Raw genomic sequence first — 18,797 nt, 5'->3', positions numbered from 1 at the left:
TCACCGGCCCCACCAGGTTCTCGTGTCCTGGATCAGGCCGTACTTTTCCAGGCGCAGACTGTTGGCTGAGGAGCCTGTGAGTGGATTGTGGGAAAATTGGTCTGAAGCAATTTTGAGAAGGGATTCTTTGTTTCGGGCGTGTTCAGGGTGGTATGGCCGTAAGCCACGTGAGACCTGGCAAACAGGCCTTTTGAGAAGGAGGTGGTCGACGATCTCTGGCTCTTGTCAGAGGTCACATCGCTCTCGATGTGAGCAAATGAAGCACGGGGGGCATCAAATAAACAGCGACGTCATGGAGAGGCGGCCCCCAGCAGGAAAGTGCTTCCACAGTGCTAGTCTGCTCTCAGCTGGTTGCTGCTCTGCTCTTTCTAACAACGGATCACAGCAGATCAGGAGGAGCAGTTACTCAGTGTTTCCACCTCCTCTTTAGCCACCCTCCAGCCGGTAGCTCATCAGGCGAGCACCCAGGTGGTCTATGGCTGAAACTGAGCCAGTTGGATGGGATGCTGGGGATGATGTGCTTGTATAAAATGTGTGTTTGTGCACTGAGCTGCGGCTTACGGCCATACCACCCTGAACACGCCCGATCTCGTCCGATCTCGGAAGCTAAGCAGGGTCGGGCCTGGTTAGTACTTGGATGGGAGACCGCCTGGGAATACCAGGTGCTGTAAGCTTTTCTTTATTCCCCCAGTTTTCTCTTACAGACAGTAGAGGGCGCTGCTGCTGCTGCTGCTGCTGCTGCTGCTTCACTGTAGACAGACTGTTTAAAAAGCACGGAGTGGACGGGGGAGCTGCGTGGAGAACCTCTGGCCCAAACTTCCTCTCACGTCATGTTCACATTATCTTTCATTGTGGGTTTGTTCGGTAAAGGCAGCAAAATGTGCCCTCCCAACGTTTGACCAATGTCAATCCTAAGCTTTTTACTCCTGTAACAAAGTCTACACATCGTTTGAAGTGGCAAGAACATGGAGGCACATATTTGCTCCAGGAAGTGCAGCTGTCTGCCACAATTCGCCACTGTCCTCCTTTAGCACACCTTTCACTGTCAGGTGTGTAATAGAAGTTGGTGCTCCGCTCACTGCCAAAGAGAAAAGTGGAGGAAAATCTGGGCTAGAGGGTCAAGACACCAATTTAAGGTCCGTCCAGAGACGCAGAAAGTAGATCACAATTACCATCAGCACAGCTGCATTTTGCTTCCCAAAGTAGAATCAGAGGTGCGAGGGCCGTCCCTCGGCGGGAGAGCGTGCACCGGGTGCTTGTATGTCTCCGATGGGGTCCCCCGGGACAAAATGCAATGAAATTGCCCGCGGTCAAACTTTCACGCAGTTTGAACGTCACTTAGCGGTTTGACAACGTTATTGTGCCGGGAGGATTTTAGCCGAGAAAGGAAAAAGTCACCGGCCCCACCAGGTTCTCGTGTCCTGGATCAGGCCGTACTTTTCCAGGCGCAGACTGTTGGCTGAGGAGCCTGTGAGTGGATTGTGGGAAAATTGGTCTGAAGCAATTTTGAGAAGGGATTCTTTGTTTCGGGCGTGTTCAGGGTGGTATGGCCGTAAGCCACGTGAGACCTGGCAAACAGGCCTTTTGAGAAGGAGGTGGTCGACGATCTCTGGCTCTTGTCAGAGGTCACATCGCTCTCGATGTGAGCAAATGAAGCACGGGGGGCATCAAATAAACAGCGGCGTCTTGGAGAGGCGGCCCCCAGCAGGAAAGTGCTTCCACAGTGCTAGTCTGCTCTCAGCTGGTTGCTGCTCTGCTCTTTCTAACAACGGATCACAGCAGATCAGGAGGAGCAGTTACTCAGTGTTTCCACCTCCTCTTTAGCCACCCTCCAGCCGGTAGCTCGTCAGGCGAGCACCCAGGTGGTCTATGGCTGAAACTGAGCCAGTTGGATGGGATGCTGGGAATGATGTGCTTGTATAAAATGTGTGTTTGTGCACTGAGCTGCGGCTTACGGCCATACCACCCTGAACACGCCCGATCTCGTCCGATCTCGGAAGCTAAGCAGGGTCGGGCCTGGTTAGTACTTGGATGGGAGACCGCCTGGGAATACCAGGTGCTGTAAGCTTTTCTTTATTCCCCCAGTTTTCTCTTACAGACAGTAGAGGGCGCTGCTGCTGCTGCTGCTGCTGCTTCACTGTAGACAGACTGTTTAAAAAGCACGGAGTGGACGGGGGAGCTGCGTGGAGAACCTCTGGCCCAAACTTCCTCTCACGTCATGTTCACATTATCTTTCATTGTGGGTTTGTTCGGTAAAGGCAGCAAAATGTGCCCTCCCAACGTTTGACCAATGTCAATCCTAAGCTTTTTACTCCTGTAACAAAGTCTACACATCGTTTGAAGTGGCAAGAACATGGAGGCACATATTTGCTCCAGGAAGTGCAGCTGTCAGCCACAATTCGCCACTGTCCTCCTTTAACACACCTTTCACTGTCAGGTGTGTAATAGAAGTTGGTGCTCCGCTCACTGCCAAAGAGAAAAGTGGAGGAAAACCTGGGCTAGAGGGTCAAGACACCAATTTAAGGTCCGTCCAGAGACGCAGAAAGAAGATCACAATTACCATCAGCACAGCTGCATTTTGCTTCCCAAAGTAGAATCAGAGGTGCGAGGGCCGTCCTTCGGCGGGAGAGCGTGCACCGGGTGCTTGTATGTCTCCGATGGGGTCCCTCGGGACAAAATGCAATGAAATTGCCCGCGGTCAAACTTTCACGCAGTTTGAACGTCACTTAGCGGTTTGACAACGTTATTGTGCCGGGAGGATTTTAGCCGAGAAAGGAAAAAGTCACCGGCCCCACCAGGTTCTCGTGTCCTGGATCAGGCCGTACTTTTCCAGGCGCAGACTGTTGGCTGAGGAGCCTGTGAGTGGATTGTGGGAAAATTGGTCTGAAGCAATTTTGAGAAGGGATTCTTTGTTTCGGGCGTGTTCAGGGTGGTATGGCCGTAAGCCACGTGAGACCTGGCAAACAGGCCTTTTGAGAAGGAGGTGGTCGACGATCTCTGGCTCTTGTCAGAGGTCACATCGCTCTCGATGTGAGCAAATGAAGCACGGGGGGCATCAAATAAACAGCGACGTCATGGAGAGGCGGCCCCCAGCAGGAAAGTGCTTCCACAGTGCTAGTCTGCTCTCAGCTGGTTGCTGCTCTGCTCTTTCTAACAACGGATCACAGCAGATCAGGAGGAGCAGTTACTCAGTGTTTCCACCTCCTCTTTAGCCACCCTCCAGCCGGTAGCTCATCAGGCGAGCACCCAGGTGGTCTATGGCTGAAACTGAGCCAGTTGGATGGGATGCTGGGGATGATGTGCTTGTATAAAATGTGTGTTTGTGCACTGAGCTGCGGCTTACGGCCATACCACCCTGAACATGCCCGATCTCGTCCGATCTCGGAAGCTAAGCAGGGTCGGGCCTGGTTAGTACTTGGATGGGAGACCGCCTGGGAATACCAGGTGCTGTAAGCTTTTCTTTATTCCCCCAGTTTTCTCTTACAGACAGTAGAGGGCGCTGCTGCTGCTGCTGCTGCTGCTGCTGCTTCACTGTAGACAGACTGTTTAAAAAGCACGGAGTGGACGGGGGAGCTGCGTGGAGAACCTCTGGCCCAAACTTCCTCTCACGTCATGTTCACATTATCTTTCATTGTGGGTTTGTTCGGTAAAGGCAGCAAAATGTGCCCTCCCAACGTTTGACCAATGTCAATCCTAAGCTTTTTACTCCTGTAACAAAGTCTACACATCGTTTGAAGTGGCAAGAACATGGAGGCACATATTTGCTCCAGGAAGTGCAGCTGTCTGCCACAATTCGCCACTGTCCTCCTTTAGCACACCTTTCACTGTCAGGTGTGTAATAGAAGTTGGTGCTCCGCTCACTGCCAAAGAGAAAAGTGGAGGAAAATCTGGGCTAGAGGGTCAAGACACCAATTTAAGGTCCGTCCAGAGACGCAGAAAGTAGATCACAATTACCATCAGCACAGCTGCATTTTGCTTCCCAAAGTAGAATCAGAGGTGCGAGGGCCGTCCCTCGGCGGGAGAGCGTGCACCGGGTGCTTGTATGTCTCCGATGGGGTCCCCCGGGACAAAATGCAATGAAATTGCCCGCGGTCAAACTTTCACGCAGTTTGAACGTCACTTAGCGGTTTGACAACGTTATTGTGCCGGGAGGATTTTAGCCGAGAAAGGAAAAAGTCACCGGCCCCACCAGGTTCTCGTGTCCTGGATCAGGCCGTACTTTTCCAGGCGCAGACTGTTGGCTGAGGAGCCTGTGAGTGGATTGTGGGAAAATTGGTCTGAAGCAATTTTGAGAAGGGATTCTTTGTTTCGGGCGTGTTCAGGGTGGTATGGCCGTAAGCCACGTGAGACCTGGCAAACAGGCCTTTTGAGAAGGAGGTGGTCGACGATCTCTGGCTCTTGTCAGAGGTCACATCGCTCTCGATGTGAGCAAATGAAGCACGGGGGGCATCAAATAAACAGCGGCGTCTTGGAGAGGCGGCCCCCAGCAGGAAAGTGCTTCCACAGTGCTAGTCTGCTCTCAGCTGGTTGCTGCTCTGCTCTTTCTAACAACGGATCACAGCAGATCAGGAGGAGCAGTTACTCAGTGTTTCCACCTCCTCTTTAGCCACCCTCCAGCCGGTAGCTCGTCAGGCGAGCACCCAGGTGGTCTATGGCTGAAACTGAGCCAGTTGGATGGGATGCTGGGGATGATGTGCTTGTATAAAATGTGTGTTTGTGCACTGAGCTGTGGCTTACGGCCATACCACCCTGAACACGCCCGATCTCGGAAACTAAGCAGGGTCGGGCCTGGTTAGTACTTGGATGGGAGACCGCCTGGGAATACCAGGTGCTGTAAGCTTTTTTTTATTCCCCCAGTTTTCTCTTACAGACAGTAGAGGGCGCTGCTGCTGCTGCTGCTGCTGCTGCTTCACTGTAGACAGACTGTTTAAAAAGCACGGAGTGGACGGGGGAGCTGCGTGGAGAACCTCTGGCCCAAACTTCCTCTCACGTCATGTTCACATTATCTTTCATTGTGGGTTTGTTCGGTAAAGGCAGCAAAATGTGCCCTCCCAACGTTTGACCAATGTCAATCCTAAGCTTTTTACTCCTGTAACAAAGTCTACACATCGTTTGAAGTGGCAAGAACATGGAGGCACATATTTGCTCCAGGAAGTGCAGCTGTCAGCCACAATTCGCCACTGTCCTCCTTTAGCACACCTTTCACTGTCAGGTGTGTAATAGAAGTTGGTGCTCCGCTCACTGCCAAAGAGAAAAGTGGAGGAAAACCTGGGCTAGAGGGTCAAGACACCAATTTAAGGTCCGTCCAGAGACGCAGAAAGAAGATCACAATTACCATCAGCACAGCTGCATTTTGCTTCCCAAAGTAGAATCAGAGGTGCGAGGGCCGTCCTTCGGCGGGAGAGCGTGCACCGGGTGCTTGTATGTCTCCGATGGGGTCCCCCGGGACAAAATGCAATGAAATTGCCCGCGGTCAAACTTTCACGCAGTTTGAACGTCACTTAGCGGTTTGACAACGTTATTGTGCCGGGAGGATTTTAGCCGAGAAAGGAAAAAGTCACCGGCCCCACCAGGTTCTCGTGTCCTGGATCAGGCCGTACTTTTCCAGGCGCAGACTGTTGGCTGAGGAGCCTGTGAGTGGATTGTGGGAAAATTGGTCTGAAGCAATTTTGAGAAGGGATTCTTTGTTTCGGGCGTGTTCAGGGTGGTATGGCCGTAAGCCACGTGAGACCTGGCAAACAGGCCTTTTGAGAAGGAGGTGGTCGACGATCTCTGGCTCTTGTCAGAGGTCACATCGCTCTCGATGTGAGCAAATGAAGCACGGGGGGCATCAAATAAACAGCGGCGTCTTGGAGAGGCGGCCCCCAGCAGGAAAGTGCTTCCACAGTGCTAGTCTGCTCTCAGCTGGTTGCTGCTCTGCTCTTTCTAACAACGGATCACAGCAGATCAGGAGGAGCAGTTACTCAGTGTTTCCACCTCCTCTTTAGCCACCCTCCAGCCGGTAGCTCGTCAGGCGAGCACCCAGGTGGTCTATGGCTGAAACTGAGCCAGTTGGATGGGATGCTGGGGATGATGTGCTTGTATAAAATGTGTGTTTGTGCACTGAGCTGTGGCTTACGGCCATACCACCCTGAACACGCCCGATCTCGGAAGCTAAGCAGGGTCGGGCCTGGTTAGTACTTGGATGGGAGACCGCCTGGGAATACCAGGTGCTGTAAGCTTTTTTTTATTCCCCCAGTTTTCTCTTACAGACAGTAGAGGGCGCTGCTGCTGCTGCTGCTGCTGCTTCACTGTAGACAGACTGTTTAAAAAGCACGGAGTGGACGGGGGAGCTGCGTGGAGAACCTCTGGCCCAAACTTCCTCTCACGTCATGTTCACATTATCTTTCATTGTGGGTTTGTTCGGTAAAGGCAGCAAAATGTGCCCTCCCAACGTTTGACCAATGTCAATCCTAAGCTTTTTACTCCTGTAACAAAGTCTACACATCGTTTGAAGTGGCAAGAACATGGAGGCACATATTTGCTCCAGGAAGTGCAGCTGTCTGCCACAATTCGCCACTGTCCTCCTTTAGCACACCTTTCACTGTCAGGTGTGTAATAGAAGTTGGTGCTCCGCTCACTGCCAAAGAGAAAAGTGGAGGAAAATCTGGGCTAGAGGGTCAAGACACCAATTTAAGGTCCGTCCAGAGACGCAGAAAGAAGATCACAATTACCATCAGCACAGCTGCATTTTGCTTCCCAAAGTAGAATCAGAGGTGCGAGGGCCGTCCCTCGGCGGGAGAGCGTGCACCGGGTGCTTGTATGTCTCCGATGGGGTCCCCCGGGACAAAATGCAATGAAATTGCCCGCGGTCAAACTTTCACGCAGTTTGAACGTCACTTAGCGGTTTGACAACGTTATTGTGCCGGGAGGATTTTAGCCGAGAAAGGAAAAAGTCACCGGCCCCACCAGGTTCTCGTGTCCTGGATCAGGCCGTACTTTTCCAGGCGCAGACTGTTGGCTGAGGAGCCTGTGAGTGGATTGTGGGAAAATTGGTCTGAAGCAATTTTGAGAAGGGATTCTTTGTTTCGGGCGTGTTCAGGGTGGTATGGCCGTAAGCCACGTGAGACCTGGCAAACAGGCCTTTTGAGAAGGAGGTGGTCGACGATCTCTGGCTCTTGTCAGAGGTCACATCGCTCTCGATGTGAGCAAATGAAGCACGGGGGGCATCAAATAAACAGCGGCGTCTTGGAGAGGCGGCCCCCAGCAGGAAAGTGCTTCCACAGTGCTAGTCTGCTCTCAGCTGGTTGCTGCTCTGCTCTTTCTAACAACGGATCACAGCAGATCAGGAGGAGCAGTTACTCAGTGTTTCCACCTCCTCTTTAGCCACCCTCCAGCCGGTAGCTCGTCAGGCGAGCACCCAGGTGGTCTATGGCTGAAACTGAGCCAGTTGGATGGGATGCTGGGGATGATGTGCTTGTATAAAATGTGTGTTTGTGCACTGAGCTGTGGCTTACGGCCATACCACCCTGAACACGCCCGATCTCGTCCGATCTCGGAAGCTAAGCAGGGTCGGGCCTGGTTAGTACTTGGATGGGAGACCGCCTGGGAATACCAGGTGCTGTAAGCTTTTCTTTATTCCCCCAGTTTTCTCTTACAGACAGTAGAGGGCGCTGCTGCTGCTGCTGCTGCTGCTGCTGCTGCTTCACTGTAGACAGACTGTTTAAAAAGCACGGAGTGGACGGGGGAGCTGCGTGGAGAACCTCTGGCCCAAACTTCCTCTCACGTCATGTTCACATTATCTTTCATTGTGGGTTTGTTCGGTAAAGGCAGCAAAATGTGCCCTCCCAACGTTTGACCAATGTCAATCCTAAGCTTTTTACTCCTGTAACAAAGTCTACACATCGTTTGAAGTGGCAAGAACATGGAGGCACATATTTGCTCCAGGAAGTGCAGCTGTCAGCCACAATTCGCCACTGTCCTCCTTTAACACACCTTTCACTGTCAGGTGTGTAATAGAAGTTGGTGCTCCGCTCACTGCCAAAGAGAAAAGTGGAGGAAAACCTGGGCTAGAGGGTCAAGACACCAATTTAAGGTCCGTCCAGAGACGCAGAAAGAAGATCACAATTACCATCAGCACAGCTGCATTTTGCTTCCCAAAGTAGAATCAGAGGTGCGAGGGCCGTCCTTCGGCGGGAGAGCGTGCACCGGGTGCTTGTATGTCTCCGATGGGGTCCCTCGGGACAAAATGCAATGAAATTGCCCGCGGTCAAACTTTCACGCAGTTTGAACGTCACTTAGCGGTTTGACAACGTTATTGTGCCGGGAGGATTTTAGCCGAGAAAGGAAAAAGTCACCGGCCCCACCAGGTTCTCGTGTCCTGGATCAGGCCGTACTTTTCCAGGCGCAGACTGTTGGCTGAGGAGCCTGTGAGTGGATTGTGGGAAAATTGGTCTGAAGAAATTTTGAGAAGGGATTCTTTGTTTCGGGCGTGTTCAGGGTGGTATGGCCGTAAGCCACGTGAGACCTGGCAAACAGGCCTTTTGAGAAGGAGGTGGTCGACGATCTCTGGCTCTTGTCAGAGGTCACATCGCTCTCGATGTGAGCAAATGAAGCACGGGGGGCATCAAATAAACAGCGACGTCATGGAGAGGCGGCCCCCAGCAGGAAAGTGCTTCCACAGTGCTAGTCTGCTCTCAGCTGGTTGCTGCTCTGCTCTTTCTAACAACGGATCACAGCAGATCAGGAGGAGCAGTTACTCAGTGTTTCCACCTCCTCTTTAGCCACCCTCCAGCCGGTAGCTCGTCAGGCGAGCACCCAGGTGGTCTATGGCTGAAACTGAGCCAGTTGGATGGGATGCTGGGGATGATGTGCTGGTATAAAATGTGTGTTTGTGCACTGAGCTGTGGCTTACGGCCATACCACCCTGAACACGCCCGATCTCGTCAGATCTCGGAAGCTAAGCAGGGTCGGGCCTGGTTAGTACTTGGATGGGAGACCGCCTGGGAATACCAGGTGCTGTAAGCTTTTCTTTATTCCCCCAGTTTTCTCTTACAGACAGTAGAGGGCGCTGCTGCTGCTGCTGCTGCTGCTGCTGCTTCACTGTAGACAGACTGTTTAAAAAGCACGGAGTGGACGGGGGAGCTGCGTGGAGAACCTCTGGCCCAAACTTCCTCTCACGTCATGTTCACATTATCTTTCATTGTGGGTTTGTTCGGTAAAGGCAGCAAAATGTGCCCTCCCAACGTTTGACCAATGTCAATCCTAAGCTTTTTACTCCTGTAACAAAGTCTACACATCGTTTGAAGTGGCAAGAACATGGAGGCACATATTTGCTCCAGGAAGTGCAGCTGTCAGCCACAATTCGCCACTGTCCTCCTTTAACACACCTTTCACTGTCAGGTGTGTAATAGAAGTTGGTGCTCCGCTCACTGCCAAAGAGAAAAGTGGAGGAAAACCTGGGCTAGAGGGTCAAGACACCAATTTAAGGTCCGTCCAGAGACGCAGAAAGAAGATCACAATTACCATCAGCACAGCTGCATTTTGCTTCCCAAAGTAGAATCAGAGGTGCGAGGGCCGTCCTTCGGCGGGAGAGCGTGCACCGGGTGCTTGTATGTCTCCGATGGGGTCCCTCGGGACAAAATGCAATGAAATTGCCCGCGGTCACACTTTCACGCAGTTTGAACGTCACTTAGCGGTTTGACAACGTTATTGTGCCGGGAGGATTTTAGCCGAGAAAGGAAAAAGTCACCGGCCCCACCAGGTTCTCGTGTCCTGGATCAGGCCGTACTTTTCCAGGCGCAGACTGTTGGCTGAGGAGCCTGTGAGTGGATTGTGGGAAAATTGGTCTGAAGCAATTTTGAGAAGGGATTCTTTGTTTCGGGCGTGTTCAGGGTGGTATGGCCGTAAGCCACGTGAGACCTGGCAAACAGGCCTTTTGAGAAGGAGGTGGTCGACGATCTCTGGCTCTTGTCAGAGATCTCGTCCGATCTCGTCCGATCTCGGAAGCTAAGCAGGGTCGGGCCTGGTTAGTACTTGGATGGGAGACCGCCTGGGAATACCAGGTGCTGTAAGCTTTTCTTTATTCCCCCAGTTTTCTCTTACAGACAGTAGAGGGCGCTGCTGCTGCTGCTGCTGCTGCTGCTGCTGCTGCTGCTTCACTTTAGACAGACTGTTTAAAAAGCACGGAGTGGACGGGGGAGCTGCGTGGAGAACCTCTGGCCCAAACTTCCTCTCACGTCATGTTCACATTATCTTTCATTGTGGGTTTGTTCGGTAAAGGCAGCAAAATGTGCCCTCCCAACGTTTGACCAATGTCAATCCTAAGCTTTTTACTCCTGTAACAAAGTCTACACATCGTTTGAAGTGGCAAGAACATGGAGGCACATATTTGCTCCAGGAAGTGCAGCTGTCTGCCACAATTCGCCACTGTCCTCCTTTAGCACACCTTTCACTGTCAGGTGTGTAATAGAAGTTGGTGCTCCGCTCACTGCCAAAGAGAAAAGTGGAGGAAAATCTGGGCTAGAGGGTCAAGACACCAATTTAAGGTCCGTCCAGAGACGCAGAAAGAAGATCACAATTACCATCAGCACAGCTGCATTTTGCTTCCCAAAGTAGAATCAGAGGTGCGAGGGCCGTCCTTCGGCGGGAGAGCGTGCACCGGGTGCTTGTATGTCTCCGATGGGGTCCCCCGGGACAAAATGCAATGAAATTGCCCGCGGTCAAACTTTCACGCAGTTTGAACGTCACTTAGCGGTTTGACAACGTTATTGTGCCGGGAGGATTTTAGCCGAGAAAGGAAAAAGTCACCGGCCCCACCAGGTTCTCGTGTCCTGGATCAGGCCGTACTTTTCCAGGCGCAGACTGTTGGCTGAGGAGCCTGTGAGTGGATTGTGGGAAAATTGGTCTGAAGAAATTTTGAGAAGGGATTCTTTGTTTCGGGCGTGTTCAGGGTGGTATGGCCGTAAGCCACGTGAGACCTGGCAAACAGGCCTTTTGAGAAGGAGGTGGTCGACGATCTCTGGCTCTTGTCAGAGGTCACATCGCTCTCGATGTGAGCAAATGAAGCACGGGGGGCATCAAATAAACAGCGGCGTCTTGGAGAGGCGGCCCCCAGCAGGAAAGTGCTTCCACAGTGCTAGTCTGCTCTCAGCTGGTTGCTGCTCTGCTCTTTCTAACAACGGATCACAGCAGATCAGGAGGAGCAGTTACTCAGTGTTTCCACCTCCTCTTTAGCCACCCTCCAGCCGGTAGCTCGTCAGGCGAGCACCCAGGTGGTCTATGGCTGAAACTGAGCCAGTTGGATGGGATGCTGGGGATGATGTGCTGGTATAAAATGTGTGTTTGTGCACTGAGCTGTGGCTTACGGCCATACCACCCTGAACACGCCCGATCTCGTCCGATCTCGGAAGCTAAGCAGGGTCGGGCCTGGTTAGTACTTGGATGGGAGACCGCCTGGGAATACCAGGTGCTGTAAGCTTTTCTTTATTCCCCCAGTTTTCTCTTACAGACAGTAGAGGGCGCTGCTGCTGCTGCTGCTGCTGCTGCTTCACTGTAGACAGACTGTTTAAAAAGCACGGAGTGGACGGGGGAGCTGCGTGGAGAACCTCTGGCCCAAACTTCCTCTCACGTCATGTTCACATTATCTTTCATTGTGGGTTTGTTCGGTAAAGGCAGCAAAATGTGCCCTCCCAACGTTTGACCTTGGATTTTAGCCGAGAAAGGAAAAAGTCACCGGCCCCACCAGGTTCTCGTGTCCTGGATCAGGCCGTACTTTTCCAGGCGCAGACTGTTGGCTGAGGAGCCTGTGAGTGGATTGTGGGAAAATTGGTCTGAAGAAATTTTGAGAAGGGATTCTTTGTTTCGGGCGTGTTCAGGGTGGTATGGCCGTAAGCCACGTGAGACCTGGCAAACAGGCCTTTTGAGAAGGAGGTGGTCGACGATCTCTGGCTCTTGTCAGAGGTCACATCGCTCTCGATGTGAGCAAATGAAGCACAGTACTTAGTACTTGGATGGGAGACCGCCTGGGAATACCAGGTGCTGTAAGCTTTTCTTTATTCCCCCAGTTTTCTCTTACAGACAGTAGAGGGCGCTGCTGCTGCTGCTGCTGCTGCTGCTGCTTCACTGTAGACAGACTGTTTAAAAAGCACGGAGTGGACGGGGGAGCTGCGTGGAGAACCTCTGGCCCAAACTTCCTCTCACGTCATGTTCACATTATCTTTCATTGTGGGTTTGTTCGGTAAAGGCAGCAAAATGTGCCCTCCCAACGTTTGACCAATGTCAATCCTAAGCTTTTTACTCCTGTAACAAAGTCTACACATCGTTTGAAGTGGCAAGAACATGGAGGCACATATTTGCTCCAGGAAGTGCAGCTGTCAGCCACAATTCGCCACTGTCCTCCTTTAACACACCTTTCACTGTCAGGTGTGTAATAGAAGTTGGTGCTCCGCTCACTGCCAAAGAGAAAAGTGGAGGAAAACCTGGGCTAGAGGGTCAAGACACCAATTTAAGGTCCGTCCAGAGACGCAGAAAGAAGATCACAATTACCATCAGCACAGCTGCATTTTGCTTCCCAAAGTAGAATCAGAGGTGCGAGGGCCGTCCTTCGGCGGGAGAGCGTGCACCGGGTGCTTGTATGTCTCCGATGGGGTCCCTCGGGACAAAATGCAATGAAATTGCCCGCGGTCAAACTTTCACGCAGTTTGAACGTCACTTAGCGGTTTGACAACGTTATTGTGCCGGGAGGATTTTAGCCGAGAAAGGAAAAAGTCACCGGCCCCACCAGGTTCTCGTGTCCTGGATCAGGCCGTACTTTTCCAGGCGCAGACTGTTGGCTGAGGAGCCTGTGAGTGGATTGTGGGAAAATTGGTCTGAAGAAATTTTGAGAAGGGATTCTTTGTTTCGGGCGTGTTCAGGGTGGTATGGCCGTAAGCCACGTGAGACCTGGCAAACAGGCCTTTTGAGAAGGAGGTGGTCGACGATCTCTGGCTCTTGTCAGAGGTCACATCGCTCTCGATGTGAGCAAATGAAGCACGGGGGGCATCAAATAAACAGCGACGTCATGGAGAGGCGGCCCCCAGCAGGAAAGTGCTTCCACAGTGCTAGTCTGCTCTCAGCTGGTTGCTGCTCTGCTCTTTCTAACAACGGATCACAGCAGATCAGGAGGAGCAGTTACTCAGTGTTTCCACCTCCTCTTTAGCCACCCTCCAGCCGGTAGCTCGTCAGGCGAGCACCCAGGTGGTCTATGGCTGAAACTGAGCCAGTTGGATGGGATGGTGGGGATGATGTGCTTGTATAAAATGTGTGTTTGTGCACTGAGCTGCGGCTTACGGCCATACCACCCTGAACACGCCCGATCTCGTCCGATCTCGGAAGCTAAGCAGGGTCGGGCCTGGTTAGTACTTGGATGGGAGACCGCCTGGGAATACCAGGTGCTGTAAGCTTTTCTTTATTCCCCCAGTTTTCTCTTACAGACAGTAGAGGGCGCTGCTGCTGCTGCTGCTGCTGCTGCTGCTGCTGCTGCTTCACTTTAGACAGACTGTTTAAAAAGCACGGAGTGGACGGGGGAGCTGCGTGGAGAACCTCTGGCCCAAACTTCCTCTCACGTCATGTTCACATTATCTTTCATTGTGGGTTTGTTCGGTAAAGGCAGCAAAATGTGCCCTCCCAACGTTTGACCAATGTCAATCCTAAGCTTTTTACTCCTGTAACAAAGTCTACACATCGTTTGAAGTGGCAAGAACATGGAGGCACATATTTGCTCCAGGAAGTGCAGCTGTCAGCCACAATTCGCCACTGTCCTCCTTTAGCACACCTTTCACTGTCAGGTGTGTAATAGAAGTTGGTGCTCCGCTCACTGCCAAAGAGAAAAGTGGAGGAAAACCTGGGCTAGAGGGTCAAGACACCAATTTAAGGTCCGTCCAGAGACGCAGAAAGAAGATCACAATTACCATCAGCACAGCTGCATTTTGCTTCCCAAAGTAGAATCAGAGGTGCGAGGGCCGTCCTTCGGCGGGAGAGCGTGCACCGGGTGCTTGTATGTCTCCGATGGGGTCCCCCGGGACAAAATGCAATGAAATTGCCCGCGGTCAAACTTTCACGCAGTTTGAACGTCACTTAGCGGTTTGACAACGTTATTGTGCCGGGAGGATTTTAGCCGAGAAAGGAAAAAGTCACCGGCCCCACCAGGTTCTCGTGTCCTGGATCAGGCCGTACTTTTCCAGGCGCAGACTGTTGGCTGAGGAGCCTGTGAGTGGATTGTGGGAAAATTGGTCTGAAGAAATTTTGAGAAGGGATTCTTTGTTTCGGGCGTGTTCAGGGTGGTATGGCCGTAAGCCACGTGAGACCTGGCAAACAGGCCTTTTGAGAAGGAGGTGGTCGACGATCTCTGGCTCTTGTCAGAGGTCACATCGCTCTCGATGTGAGCAAATGAAGCACGGGGGGCATCAAATAAACAGCGACGTCATGGAGAGGCGGCCCCCAGCAGGAAAGTGCTTCCACAGTGCTAGTCTGCTCTCAGCTGGTTGCTGCTCTGCTCTTTCTAACAACGGATCACAGCAGATCAGGAGGAGCAGTTACTCAGTGTTTCCACCTCCTCTTTAGCCACCCTCCAGCCGGTAGCTCGTCAGGCGAGCACCCAGGTGGTCTATGGCTGAAACTGAGCCAGTTGGATGGGATGGTGGGGATGATGTGCTTGTATAAAATGTGTGTTTGTGCACTGAGCTGCGGCTTACGGCCATACCACCCTGAACACGCCCGATCTCGTCCGATCTCGGAAGCTAAGCAGGGTCGGGCCTGGTTAGTACTTGGATGGGAGACCGCCTGGGAATACCAGGTGCTGTAAGCTTTTCTTTATTCCCCCAGTTTTCTCTTACAGACAGTAGAGGGCGCTGCTGCTGCTGCTGCTGCTGCTGCTGCTGCTGCTGCTTCACTTTAGACAGACTGTTTAAAAAGCACGGAGTGGACGGGGGAGCTGCGTGGAGAACCTCTGGCCCAAACTTCCTCTCACGTCATGTTCACATTATCTTTCATTGTGGGTTTGTTCGGTAAAGGCAGCAAAATGTGCCCTCCCAACGTTTGACCAATGTCAATCCTAAGCTTTTTACTCCTGTAACAAAGTCTACACATCGTTTGAAGTGGCAAGAACATGGAGGCACATATTTGCTCCAGGAAGTGCAGCTGTCAGCCACAATTCGCCACTGTCCTCCTTTAGCACACCTTTCACTGTCAGGTGTGTAATAGAAGTTGGTGCTCCGCTCACTGCCAAAGAGAAAAGTGGAGGAAAACCTGGGCTAGAGGGTCAAGACACCAATTTAAGGTCCGTCCAGAGACGCAGAAAGAAGATCACAATTACCATCAGCACAGCTGCATTTTGCTTCCCAAAGTAGAATCAGAGGTGCGAGGGCCGTCCTTCGGCGGGAGAGCGTGCACCGGGTGCTTGTATGTCTCCGATGGGGTCCCCCGGGACAAAATGCAATGAAATTGCCCGCGGTCAAACTTTCACGCAGTTTGAACGTCACTTAGCGGTTTGACAACGTTATTGTGCCGGGAGGATTTTAGCCGAGAAAGGAAAAAGTCACCGGCCCCACCAGGTTCTCGTGTCCTGGATCAGGCCGTACTTTTCCAGGCGCAGACTGTTGGCTGAGGAGCCTGTGAGTGGATTGTGGGAAAATTGGTCTGAAGAAATTTTGAGAAGGGATTCTTTGTTTCGGGCGTGTTCAGGGTGGTATGGCCGTAAGCCACGTGAGACCTGGCAAACAGGCCTTTTGAGAAGGAGGTGGTCGACGATCTCTGGCTCTTGTCAGAGGTCACATCGCTCTCGATGTGAGCAAATGAAGCACGGGGGGCATCAAATAAACAGCGGCGTCTTGGAGAGGCGGCCCCCAGCAGGAAAGTGCTTCCACAGTGCTAGTCTGCTCTCAGCTGGTTGCTGCTCTGCTCTTTCTAACAACGGATCACAGCAGATCAGGAGGAGCAGTTACTCAGTGTTTCCACCTCCTCTTTAGCCACCCTCCAGCCGGTAGCTCGTCAGGCGAGCACCCAGGTGGTCTATGGCTGAAACTGAGCCAGTTGGATGGGATGCTGGGGATGATGTGCTTGTATAAAATGTGTGTTTGTGCACTGAGCTGTGGCTTACGGCCATACCACCCTGAACACGCCCGATCTCGTCCGATCTCGGAAGCTAAGCAGGGTCGGGCCTGGTTAGTACTTGGATGGGAGACCGCCTGGGAATACCAGGTGCTGTAAGCTTTTCTTTATTCCCCCAGTTTTCTCTTACAGACAGTAGAGGGCGCTGCTGCTGCTGCTGCTGCTGCTGCTGCTTCACTGTAGACAGACTGTTTAAAAAGCACGGAGTGGACGGGGGAGCTGCGTGGAGAACCTCTGGCCCAAACTTCCTCTCACGTCATGTTCACATTATCTTTCATTGTGGGTTTGTTCGGTAAAGGCAGCAAAATGTGCCCTCCCAACGTTTGACCTTGGATTTTAGCCGAGAAAGGAAAAAGTCACCGGCCCCACCAGGTTCTCGTGTCCTGGATCAGGCCGTACTTTTCCAGGCGCAGACTGTTGGCTGAGGAGCCTGTGAGTGGATTGTGGGAAAATTGGTCTGAAGAAATTTTGAGAAGGGATTCTTTGTTTCGGGCGTGTTCAGGGTGGTATGGCCGTAAGCCACGTGAGACCTGGCAAACAGGCCTTTTGAGAAGGAGGTGGTCGACGATCTCTGGCTCTTGTCAGAGGTCACATCGCTCTCGATGTGAGCAAATGAAGCACAGTACTTAGTACTTGGATGGGAGACCGCCTGGGAATACCAGGTGCTGTAAGCTTTTCTTTATTCCCCCAGTTTTCTCTTACAGACAGTAGAGGGCGCTGCTGCTGCTGCTGCTGCTGCTGCTGCTGCTGCTGCTGCTTCACTTTAGACAGACTGTTTAAAAAGCACGGAGTGGACGGGGGAGCTGCGTGGAGAACCTCTGGCCCAAACTTCCTCTCACGTCATGTTCACATTATCTTTCATTGTGGGTTTGTTCGGTAAAGGCAGCAAAATGTGCCCTCCCAACGTTTGACCAATGTCAATCCTAAGCTTTTTACTCCTGTAACAAAGTCTACACATCGTTTGAAGTGGCAAGAACATGGAGGCACATATTTGCTCCAGGAAGTGCAGCTGTCAGCCACAATTCGCCACTGTCCTCCTTTAGCACACCTTTCACTGTCAGGTGTGTAATAGAAGTTGGTGCTCCGCTCACTGCCAAAGAGAAAAGTGGAGGAAAACCTGGGCTAGAGGGTCAAGACACCAATTTAAGGTCCGTCCAGAGACGCAGAAAGAAGATCACAATTACCATCAGCACAGCTGCATTTTGCTTCCCAAAGTAGAATCAGAGGTGCGAGGGCCGTCCTTCGGCGGGAGAGCGTGCACCGGGTGCTTGTATGTCTCCGATGGGGTCCCCCGGGACAAAATGCAATGAAATTGCCCGCGGTCAAACTTTCACGCAGTTTGAACGTCACTTAGCGGTTTGACAACGTTATTGTGCCGGGAGGATTTTAGCCGAGAAAGGAAAAAGTCACCGGCCCCACCAGGTTCTCGTGTCCTGGATCAGGCCGTACTTTTCCAGGCGCAGACTGTTGGCTGAGGAGCCTGTGAGTGGATTGTGGGAAAATTGGTCTGAAGAAATTTTGAGAAGGGATTCTTTGTTTCGGGCGTGTTCAGGGTGGTATGGCCGTAAGCCACGTGAGACCTGGCAAACAGGCCTTTTGAGAAGGAGGTGGTCGACGATCTCTGGCTCTTGTCAGAGGTCACATCGCTCTCGATGTGAGCAAATGAAGCACGGGGGGCATCAAATAAACAGCGGCGTCTTGGAGAGGCGGCCCCCAGCAGGAAAGTGCTTCCACAGTGCTAGTCTGCTCTCAGCTGGTTGCTGCTCTGCACTTTCTAACAACGGATCACAGCAGATCAGGAGGAGCAGTTACTCAGTGTTTCCACCTCCTCTTTAGCCACCCTCCAGCCGGTAGCTCGTCAGGCGAGCACCCAGGTGGTCTATGGCTGAAACTGAGCCAGTTGGATGGGATTCTGGGGATGATGTGCTGGTATAAAATGTGTGTTTGTGCACTGAGCTGTGGCTTACGGCCATACCACCCTGAACACGCCCGATCTCGTCCGATCTCGGAAGCTAAGCAGGGTCGGGCCTGGTTAGTACTTGGATGGGAGACCGCCTGGGAATACCAGGTGCTGTAAGCTTTTCTTTATTCCCCCAGTTTTCTCTTACAGACAGTAGAGGGCGCTGCTGCTGCTGCTGCTGCTGCTGCTGCTTCACTGTAGACAGACTGTTTAAAAAGCACGGAGTGGACGGGGGAGCTGCGTGGAGAACCTCTGGCCCAAACTTCCTCTCACGTCATGTTCACATTATCTTTCATTGTGGGTTTGTTCGGTAAAGGCAGCAAAATGTGCCCTCCCAACGTTTGACCTTGGATTTTAGCCGAGAAAGGAAAAAGTCACCGGCCCCACCAGGTTCTCGTGTCCTGGATCAGGCCGTACTTTTCCAGGCGCAGACTGTTGGCTGAGGAGCCTGTGAGTGGATTGTGGGAAAATTGGTCTGAAGAAATTTTGAGAAGGGATTCTTTGTTTCGGGCGTGTTCAGGGTGGTATGGCCGTAAGCCACGTGAGACCTGGCAAACAGGCCTTTTGAGAAGGAGGTGGTCGACGATCTCTGGCTCTTGTCAGAGGTCACATCGCTCTCGATGTGAGCAAATGAAGCACGGGGGGCATCAAATAAACAGCGGCGTCTTGGAGAGGCGGCCCCCAGGAGGAAAGTGCTTCCACAGTGCTAGTC

General features: G+C 52.2%; 10 non-coding genes and 2 pseudogenes across 10 annotated transcripts; all 12 read left to right on the top strand.

Annotated features, from left to right (window-relative positions):
* Positions 1-555: 555 nt before the first annotated feature.
* LOC137124728 (5S ribosomal RNA) lies at positions 556-674 on the top strand. Its single transcript, XR_010914038.1, has one exon. It is a non-coding gene; the product is annotated as a 5S ribosomal RNA (ribosomal RNA).
* A 1,275-nt stretch (positions 675-1,949) lies between these two features.
* Positions 1,950-2,068, top strand: LOC137124727 (5S ribosomal RNA). Its single transcript, XR_010914037.1, has one exon. It is a non-coding gene; the product is annotated as a 5S ribosomal RNA (ribosomal RNA).
* A 1,269-nt stretch (positions 2,069-3,337) lies between these two features.
* LOC137124765 (5S ribosomal RNA) lies at positions 3,338-3,456 on the top strand. Its single transcript, XR_010914074.1, has one exon. It is a non-coding gene; the product is annotated as a 5S ribosomal RNA (ribosomal RNA).
* Positions 3,457-4,731: 1,275 nt separating this feature from the next.
* On the top strand, positions 4,732-4,840 carry LOC137124710 (5S ribosomal RNA; annotated as a pseudogene).
* A 1,272-nt stretch (positions 4,841-6,112) lies between these two features.
* Positions 6,113-6,221, top strand: LOC137124772 (5S ribosomal RNA; annotated as a pseudogene).
* A 1,269-nt stretch (positions 6,222-7,490) lies between these two features.
* LOC137124726 (5S ribosomal RNA) lies at positions 7,491-7,609 on the top strand. Its single transcript, XR_010914036.1, has one exon. It is a non-coding gene; the product is annotated as a 5S ribosomal RNA (ribosomal RNA).
* A 1,278-nt stretch (positions 7,610-8,887) lies between these two features.
* Positions 8,888-9,006, top strand: LOC137124762 (5S ribosomal RNA). The gene has a single exon (XR_010914071.1). It is a non-coding gene; the product is annotated as a 5S ribosomal RNA (ribosomal RNA).
* Positions 9,007-11,339: 2,333 nt separating this feature from the next.
* On the top strand, positions 11,340-11,458 carry LOC137124725 (5S ribosomal RNA). Its single transcript, XR_010914035.1, has one exon. It is a non-coding gene; the product is annotated as a 5S ribosomal RNA (ribosomal RNA).
* Positions 11,459-13,302: 1,844 nt separating this feature from the next.
* LOC137124724 (5S ribosomal RNA) lies at positions 13,303-13,421 on the top strand. The gene has a single exon (XR_010914034.1). It is a non-coding gene; the product is annotated as a 5S ribosomal RNA (ribosomal RNA).
* A 1,284-nt stretch (positions 13,422-14,705) lies between these two features.
* LOC137124715 (5S ribosomal RNA) lies at positions 14,706-14,824 on the top strand. The gene has a single exon (XR_010914026.1). It is a non-coding gene; the product is annotated as a 5S ribosomal RNA (ribosomal RNA).
* A 1,284-nt stretch (positions 14,825-16,108) lies between these two features.
* On the top strand, positions 16,109-16,227 carry LOC137124712 (5S ribosomal RNA). Its single transcript, XR_010914025.1, has one exon. It is a non-coding gene; the product is annotated as a 5S ribosomal RNA (ribosomal RNA).
* Positions 16,228-18,086: 1,859 nt separating this feature from the next.
* Positions 18,087-18,205, top strand: LOC137124766 (5S ribosomal RNA). Its single transcript, XR_010914075.1, has one exon. It is a non-coding gene; the product is annotated as a 5S ribosomal RNA (ribosomal RNA).
* The last annotated feature ends 592 nt before the right edge of the window (positions 18,206-18,797 follow it).

The sequence above is a fragment of the Channa argus genome, chromosome 3 (genome assembly GCF_033026475.1).
Source record: "Channa argus isolate prfri chromosome 3, Channa argus male v1.0, whole genome shotgun sequence".
NCBI lineage: Eukaryota > Metazoa > Chordata > Actinopteri > Anabantiformes > Channidae > Channa > Channa argus.
This window is presented reverse-complemented; position numbering and strand designations above follow the sequence as displayed.